Source organism: Canis lupus, chromosome 6 (genome assembly GCF_048164855.1).
Source record: "Canis lupus baileyi chromosome 6, mCanLup2.hap1, whole genome shotgun sequence".
Taxonomy (NCBI): Eukaryota; Metazoa; Chordata; class Mammalia; order Carnivora; family Canidae; genus Canis; species Canis lupus.
In genome coordinates, this window is record NC_132843.1 from 59,478,148 (window position 1) to 59,486,846 (window position 8,699).

At 41.0% G+C, this 8,699-nt stretch overlaps 1 long non-coding RNA gene across 1 annotated transcript in view; it reads right to left on the reverse strand.

The window, feature by feature from the left end:
- LOC140635715 (uncharacterized) overlaps positions 1 to 3,245 on the reverse strand; it is a 230,898-nt gene extending 227,653 nt beyond the window's left edge. Inside the window, exons 1-2 of the long non-coding RNA XR_012033061.1 lie at positions 1,754 to 3,245; positions 13 to 124 (exon numbers count right to left, since the gene is read on the reverse strand). This is a non-coding gene — a long non-coding RNA (uncharacterized lncRNA). The remainder of the gene's footprint in view (positions 1 to 12; positions 125 to 1,753) is intronic.
- Between the last annotated feature and the right edge of the window lie 5,454 nt (positions 3,246 to 8,699).

The window sequence follows — 8,699 nt, forward strand, 5'->3', positions numbered from 1 at the left end:
CCACACCTTTACCTGAGGCAAAAACCAAACATCCTGTGTATGAGAGTCAAGCTGACTTGCCTTGAATGTTGACCCAGTGGCTCATTGGCAAGTCCTCAGCTGTTCTGAATCTCAGTGTCCTACTCTGAAAAACAGAGTATAATAATATACTCTAGATATAACATAGATAGCTCCTAACATTGGTTTTCAAAATTATGGCACATAGGAAGATTACCAAGGCAAACTGCAGTAGTGCTTGCCAATATGCAGTTCTTTTTCTTCCTGGGCACATGTAAGATCATGAAATTAGCCACCTTGAAGTTTGTAAAACCACATGACAAGTGATTCAGGACAAGGCAGCAAAAAGTCTCAGTGACATTCTCCAGCTTCCATCTTTCCCCTTGCTGGAGAGTTTGGGGGCCATGTATTTCAATGGGAGGGCCAAAATTACTGAAGCAGGATGGATGGGTGGATGGATGGGTAAGTGGATGGATGGTGAGAGCTTCCTGGATAGTTGCAGGAAATCACAATGGATTTTGCAGAAGCAAAATATAAACTCTTGTTGTTAAACCACTGTGATATTGGGGTTGTTTGTTACTGAAGCATGGTTTAATCCAACATGATTTATACATATGTAATCTCCACCATTGTCCTTTCTTGTATAGCAAGGAATAGCTATAACCTCAGATCCTGCAGGACGTGAGTAGTAGGAGAAAATCAAGCACTGGTCTACTGGCCTTTTGAACTTTTAATGTGAGGCTAAGGGCTGAACATGAAGATGTGGGAATGGGAAAATAAGCCATGGTCTACCGCCAGAATTTAGAATGCTCAGTTCATGTTCAGGCATCACTGTATAAACCTGACTAGCCTGTCTCTGGAAGGGAGCTTACCCTAATCCATGAAACTCTCCCCAGATCATCCAGTCCTCTGTGCATTTTTTCCCCAGGAGCCACTAAAGCCCAGAACAAATCCCCTTATGTGAAGATTTTACAGTAGCCCTTCCCCTGCCTCTGAGTAATAGGAGTTGTCTGTTATCTCTAGCTAGAAAATTAAAGTTTTACTTGGCCACAGCCAAAAGGTAATACAATTCTATAACCTTGTGGTTTCATCTGTTTATTACTTACTGTTTGGGGAGAAGACAATAAATAAAATATCTGCGCATGTAATATCCCCTTTTCCCTCCAGGGACTCATATAGGTTCCAAATTTCTAAATAACCTCAGTGTGAAGTACTGTTTGTAAACAGTCCACCAGCTTCTTTATGGCTCTCTCATTAACCTTTTCAACCTTCCAGTTCCTGTTTCTTGGGTCTGATAATTTCTATTCAATAATCTTAGTACAAACTATTGCATAGACTAAAATAACAGAATGGGCACGTCCTTACACATACTCAAATAGTGTGCCAGTCCCTGTGTAATTACGGGACTATAAAACATCAAGGGGGGGGCATAAGATAAAGAGGAGGCTATATATGGATGATAACATAAGTCACAGAAAAACTGATCTTGGGCAGCTGGTTCCCCACCCACAACCATCTACATTCACTCCCTCCCAGTTATCTTCAGCAGAAAATGCAGGAGCCAACAACCATGCTAAGAACTACCACCAAAAAAGCAAGGCAATGAGATCCTTACAACCTTGCGAGCTTCTGATCTTCAGAGTTTTCAGATGCCCTGGAAAGAGGATCCTGAGTATAAGGGGGTGGGGGGCACAGACATAGTTGTTTACTTGTTAGTAAGTGTAGCCTGCTACCTATCATCCCCACCTCTCCTCACCTGCTGCCCTGGCTTTGGCTTGATGACACATCACTTCTATAATATGAAACAGAAGGACACTGGGCCTCAGGCATTTTCATTTCTTAAAGATGCTTGCTGACTGGTTAAGATTCCAGGATAACAGTTACCCTAATGTGGTTTTTTCCAATGTCATCTGCCCAGTCTTGGGATGAGAAGGATCATCTGGTCCTTCCGCCTTCTCACTGCTTCCATCAAAACCAGAAGAGGATTCCATAACCTCAAGTCTTTTACAACTTGATAAAACACCATAATAATTCATTTGTTCTCCTAGGTAATTTTAAGCCTCTTATCTTTAATTGTAGAATTAAGGATTTTATCTGCCATGAAAGGAATTTATCGCATCAACTAAGCCATGTGCAGGGTAGAGGCAGAGGGGAGCTTCCTAGGGCTCCTACAAATCATGCTAAGTCCTGGGGGATCCAGAGCCGACACCACTTCAGGAACATGAGAGGCTGAAGTCAAAGGAGACAGGTGAGTCAGGGTGATTGTTCTGCTTTCTTGCTCACTTGGCTGTTCTCAGGTGCACTGCTTCTTAAGAAGCTCTCTTCTACAATGGTTAAGGGGAAAAAAGTCCTGGAATTGCTGGTTTCTGGCACTGCAGCCCTTAGTCCTGGAAACAGAGGATGAGCTCCCTCCCCTTCCTTGGTCTTCTAGGATCCTCTCTCATCCTAATACCGTGAGTCTACACAGCCCAGTCCTTCTGTCCCTCCATCTCCCCTCCCCAGGGCCACATTCACTGAGTTATTTGTGCCCCTTCACCAAATGTCCCCCAATGCTGCCACTTTCCCTCTAGAAAGATTATCCACTCCCTCAAAGCACAGAGTCCTTTGCCTTGAGGTCTTTAACAAAGGGATATCTGGAAGTGTGGGAGGAGTGAAAGAGCTGGAAACTTCCCATTAGTCAACAAGTATCAGCTCCAGAGGTAGTAGAGCCTAAGTGGTCACAGAGGAAGCTTCAGTCATGGGAGAGGTAGAGCCAACAGAGACAGGCGAACCTGATCCAGGCTATTTACCACTTTCCCTTCATACGAAAGTGTGTCTATGAGAGAGAGAGAGGATGTTGAGGGAAAATTGACATCTTTGACAATAATTATAGTTACCAAGAAACTTTAAAAGTGAGAAAAAGAACTGAAACTTTGGCTAGCTAAAAGTAATACTAATTACAGCCTTTATGCAAATTAACTCTAATTATCATGCAACACAATAATAATATGTCTATTGCTATAAAATGTCAGATTAACTTTCTTGTAAATTTTCCATAACAATTCTTGAGCTTACCTCATGTGCAAAAATTGTGCAAGTAAAAACTATAAATTAGCAGGACTACCCTGTCTTTTCAAGTCCTGTGCCCACATATCTACATGCTTGTTTTATCTTTTTCCTTAATAATTTTTAAATAGTCTTTATGCACTTAGGAGAGAATTTGTCTACTACATGTGCTGCAAATACTTTCTCCAGTTTGGAACTTGTCTTTTAATTTTGATGGTGTATTAGACTCCACAGAAGAAATTGGTCTGAGTGGGTCCTTCATAATCATCACTTCATGTGCTCACTTTCCATGAAGCATACTCTCCTGCTCACAATTTTTTCAAAATATAGAAAAAGTACCCATTATATCCATTTGCTGAAGCCTGAAATTCCTTTGAACAAGAAATAATCTTTCATTCCACAATTAGAGATAAAAGGTTTACAAATGCACAGAACCTTAGAGATAACACATTAATGTGTTTTCAGGTAAATGTGTGTGATTATAACATTCTTGCCTGTTTATGGGATGGGGTTTCACTTAGAAAGCAGTAGAGAATTTGGTGCAAGAATGGGTGAGGGAGAGAGGCCACCAAGAGCAGTTCAGAGTCCAAGACTGACCACTTCCTAGAATCTTCTCTGACCTCCATGTAGAGTTAGATACCTCTTGCCTGTGGTCCCACAACACCCATGTATACCTCTGTTGTATCCCACCATTCTCACAGCAATATAATTGCTGTTCACTTCTATCTTGCCCCCTTTTCTATAAGGTGCTTGGAGGGCAAGGACTATACCAACTAGTTGGCCATCATATCCACAGCACCACGCCCTCATACATTTTCAATAAATATTCACTGAATGCATGAGTAAAGGAATACATCAATAAATCAATGTTATTGTTTCCTTGAGAGTTTATGTGACTGGGTCACTATTTGTATCAAAGAAAGATAGGAAAGAACTGGATATTAAAAGAGAAATTTGAGTCCCTACAGGATAACCACCACCTTTCCAGGATGTAGCCCCAAAAGGCCCCAGAAATAAACTCTACTCAAAGATCATGCCCTCCCTCTGAATTCAGATTCCAATATATCAAGATGAATGGGAATAATGCCTCCCTCCCCTCATTCCCCAAGAGAAACAGAGCTTCCCCTAATCATCTGAGATCCTCTAGTGCCTCTGCTAAATCCCAAGTAAGGGACAACTGGATTTTTAAGAGCTGCCCAGAAAAGAAGTCCTCACCCAGCAGGGCACCTTGTCTAAGCCAGAGCTCCTTTAGCATTCTCCTGAGTATTTTATTATTAATCAGACTTGAACCTCTTTACCTTCTTGGAATTTGCTGAGCTTTTGATACTCCATTAGCTGACCTCAGATAACACCACATCCTGCTCTCTGTACCCATGACTATCTGCAATGAATCTCAGAGTCCTATCTAGAGAGCACAGGCTGTCCCCAACACACAGTCAGGGCTGACCTCTCCTCTGGCCGTCCTGGCAAGTTTAGCCTGACCCACCCTGGCTTCTGCTTCATTCTGGTCCCTTGTAGATAGGCACTTCCCCATCCCCTGCCCCACCCTCTGTAAATACATTCAGCCCTGACCATACACCCTTGCCTGCCCATGCCTGAACCCACCCTGGACAATGTCAGTTCTTTCTGGCAAGGTCTGTGCATGTGCATCACATATTAGGGGGTTGTTTGCTGTGCTAGTTTCTTCTTGCATCCAATGCTGAGCATCCCCACCTATTTACCTCTGTTTTCAAACTCCTGTTGCCCAAGTGATATAACCTGGGCTTCTAGATTCTTATGGTCCTAGCATTGGCTCAGATTCCTCCTCCTGGTTACTCAGTGATCATTCTTCTGGGAACCATCCAGGCTGCCTCAGAGCTCAGGACTAATCCCTGCTCTGTTGCTGAGGACTACAGGCACCTTCAGAAGGTACCTCAGCACCCTCCCCACTGCACACTCTGTTCTTCGGTTCCAGTGGGCACCCTCCCAGTACTGCTCACCTAGCTCATCATTGTCCAGCCCCATGAAGGGGACAGAACTACAACCACCACTTGTGCCACATAAAATAAAATCAGACCTCTTTTGAGAAGATCATTGGCAAACCAGCAGAGTGTGCAGGTTCCCATCCTGGGGAGAAGAACCTATCTCAAAATGTTTTAAAACAAATTTACTAGGCAAGGGGGACTGAGGAAATTCTAGTTGACCATAGGACCACAAGAGCTTTAGAACTGAAGAGATCAGTTGCTGGTATTAATGGGTCTTTCTAATGAGGTCTCAGATGGTTGGCCCAGCTTCTACCTATACTACCAAGAGCCTCTAGGCCATCCAGATATGTCTTCCCACAGGCTCCTTCATGCCTGGCTTACCATGAGCCCCCACCCTCAACCTGAGTCCCCAGTCTTGCCCACATAAGCCTGTTCTCAGCTCTCACACAAACCTCCATCACCTGCTTCCTCCCTGGGCCCCAGCAAGATGAAAGGTTCATCTTAGAGAAAATACACTGATGTTTCATGAAAAAATATGTGATGACAGTCTTTTCCTATGTTTGTGAGAAAGAGTTTTATCTAGAAAGTGGTAGAAAGTTCCATGCCAGCATGAGTAAGGAAATGAAACCACCAAGAAGAGCCCTTGGGGGGCTCTAGACTTCTCATTGCAGGGACCCTGTCCCAGTTTATGTCACTTCCTCAATCTCCTGCCCACTTCCCACCAAAATCCATCCATTCTTCTAGGACTCTGCTAATAGAAATGTAGAGCCATAGAATTTTAGGTGTATATGATATAACCATAACACAGGAACATACAAATCTCTATCCCAGTGCAGGAAAACCAGAGGACACTTCTTATAAGAGGTGGGATTTTTGGTCTTGGGTCCCCTCCTTTATTGACAGGTTCCATTTCTGCTTCATAATATCCTGTCCCCTATCCTTCTAAATCAGCTGTTTGATCCTAGGCAACTGTCTAAATTTCTTTATGCCTTTGTTTTCTCATTCAGCAAAATGGGATATTATATCTTTTTCAAAGGATTGACCGGAAGATTGGAGATAATCCTATGTGAATCACTTCTCATGGAACCTGGGACACTCCATAAATGTTACCTCTTACTATTTCTTTCTTTAAGCTTTTGTATCTCTTAGTTATTCTTTAAGAAAACCAACCCAAACCAATTTCTCTGTTAAACAGTATTTAAGGGCAATGTATCTTGCCAGGTAATTTAACTTTCCCAGGTAATATAACTACACTGAGCCTGCAAGTATGTTTTCATCCAATGAGAAATATACCTGGAGAATCTCAAGCTTCCTGGCAGATGGAGAAGGAAGTACTTTAGGGGAAGTGGGATTCATAGATCCCCAATATTAAGCAAAGTAGGTAGAAGATACCTGAGAATTATGTGGGCTTGTTGTCCAAATTCCTAAAAGCCTCGAATGAAAAAGGACAAGCGAGAGTTATTTTCACACTTCTATTAGAAAAGGAGGTTATGACATATTTTATTTATCCTGCTCATGCCATATAGTCTCTTTCCTTTTAATTTTGCTTAAGAGTTAAAGCATGACATGACTAATTTAATTTAAATACCTAAACTCCCAGGCTATTTAACAACTATGGCAATGTTTATTTTTATACTTTTATAGATTTTTTTCTATGTCCAAATCAATTCCACTATTCTGCTAAACACTGACATCAGCTTTGGCAGACATTTATTACGAAGGTGTTTCTAGCTTTTCCAAAGGCTGATATTTTTCCGAGTTTATTTAAATTCTATACAAACACCAAAAATTCTCCTAAGGCAAGCTCCTCATCCTGAACTGCCTTCCAGTTTTGATTAGCAGGTCTATTTCCTAATGGAAAGCCAAAGGTGTAACATGTTTCCTTCACTGCTTTTTATCAAATACTCCTTTGGAGGAGTGTTCATTGCCTGTTAATTGTCTGAGTTTATTTCCTTCATCGGTCTTATTAAAGCAGAGTTGGCTGAGGGGGCGACAGGGAATGTGGCTGTACCTCAGCAGCCTTCAAAGTCATCTTTAATCTTATAATCGCCTTCATCCTTCAGCCAGCCTCTCTTTTCCCTTGCCTCCGTTTTTTTCCTGGTTATTCAGAAAAGCCTTTCTCATTCTCATTTGCTCACATTAATTCACCCTGCTCTTTGGCTGCCCTAACTTGTGCTGCATATTCTCATTTGATTCCCTCCTGTTCTTTTCCTTTCCAAGTCAGATTTTTCTTTGCTCATAGGTTTTTAAGCCACCCTTTGTAAATCCACTTTGCAAAGAGCAAGCAATCTCCAATCTTCTTTTCCAGAGCAATTGTAATCCACTATGCTTTAATTATAGTGTCTATTCAGTGTTCAAAATTCCATCCAGTTATAGATTTTAATACGTCTTCCCTCTGCACCATATTTATTAGATTGATTAATTCCCCAAATGTGCTTTTTTGAAGTTTAATACCCTTGGTCTTTGAAGCCAGTGCTTACTTAAAGAATTCAAGAAGATCATGGGTAACAAGGCAGCTGCCTTGGGTTTAACTACGTAATTCAGCTGTTGCTATTCCCATTAGTTAGTCCTAGCGTTATTCCACTCGAAGCCTGAGTTGCCAGCATCTTAATCAAAACACTATACTGTCCCTGTCCTGGGACACACTGTGACAGATGTGGTTTTGCCTATAATCCATGGAGGACCTGCACCCAGGAAGTTTCATGGAAAGATAAACAAATCAAGTAAGGACTGGCTTGTTTCCTATGGTTGTTCACCCTCATGTTAGAGGATTGATAATAAGTTAGAGCAACTCACATTTATCTGGACCTTCATTTTCATAGAAGTGAAATGAAGAATGAGGGCTAGATGATTTTTAAGACACCTTCTAGCCCTTGTAAATGCCATGCTTCTATGATTCCAATTTATTCTTCCAAATTGTGAAGTTCTATTTCCAGTATATTAATCTGAACTACGAAACACTTTGTCATTTAAAAATAAATATTTTGGGATGCCTGCGCAGCTCAGTGGTTGAACATCTGCCTTCAGCTCAGGGCCTGATCCCAGGATCGATTCCCACATTGGGCTCCCTGCGGGGAACTTGCTTCTCCCTCTGCCTGTGTCTCTGCCTCTCTCTGTGTGTCTCTCATGAATAAATAAAAATCCTTTTAAAAAATAAATAAGAATATTTTTGATATGTTGAGTAGTTAAATCTATCTTATCTTTTTTAAGAACTTTATTAAGGTAAAATTCACATACAATAATATGCACATATTTAAAGTGTGTGATTTGATAAGCTTTGCCATATGTATATACTTGTTAAATCATCATCACAATCAAGATAACATTAATATCCATCACCCCTACTTTGGGATTAGTTGAGTATCCCTTATGATTCCATATTACCCACCTTGTCAAATTTTTAGCTAGAATTCTTTGTAGTTTTATTTCAGTAGTAGCTCTAAAGTTTATATAACATATACACCTTTAACCTATCACAATCTACCCTCAAGTGATATTGTACCACTTCATATATAGTTCAAGAATTCAGCAATCAAAATTTCATTTCTTCTCTCTTAACCTTTGTGACACTGTTGTCATACATTTTCAATTATTTATTTTATTAAAGCAAAGTTGACACAAGATTTCACATTAACTGCAGTTAAACAACATAGTGATTCAACAACTCTATACACTATGCCATGCCCACCAAAG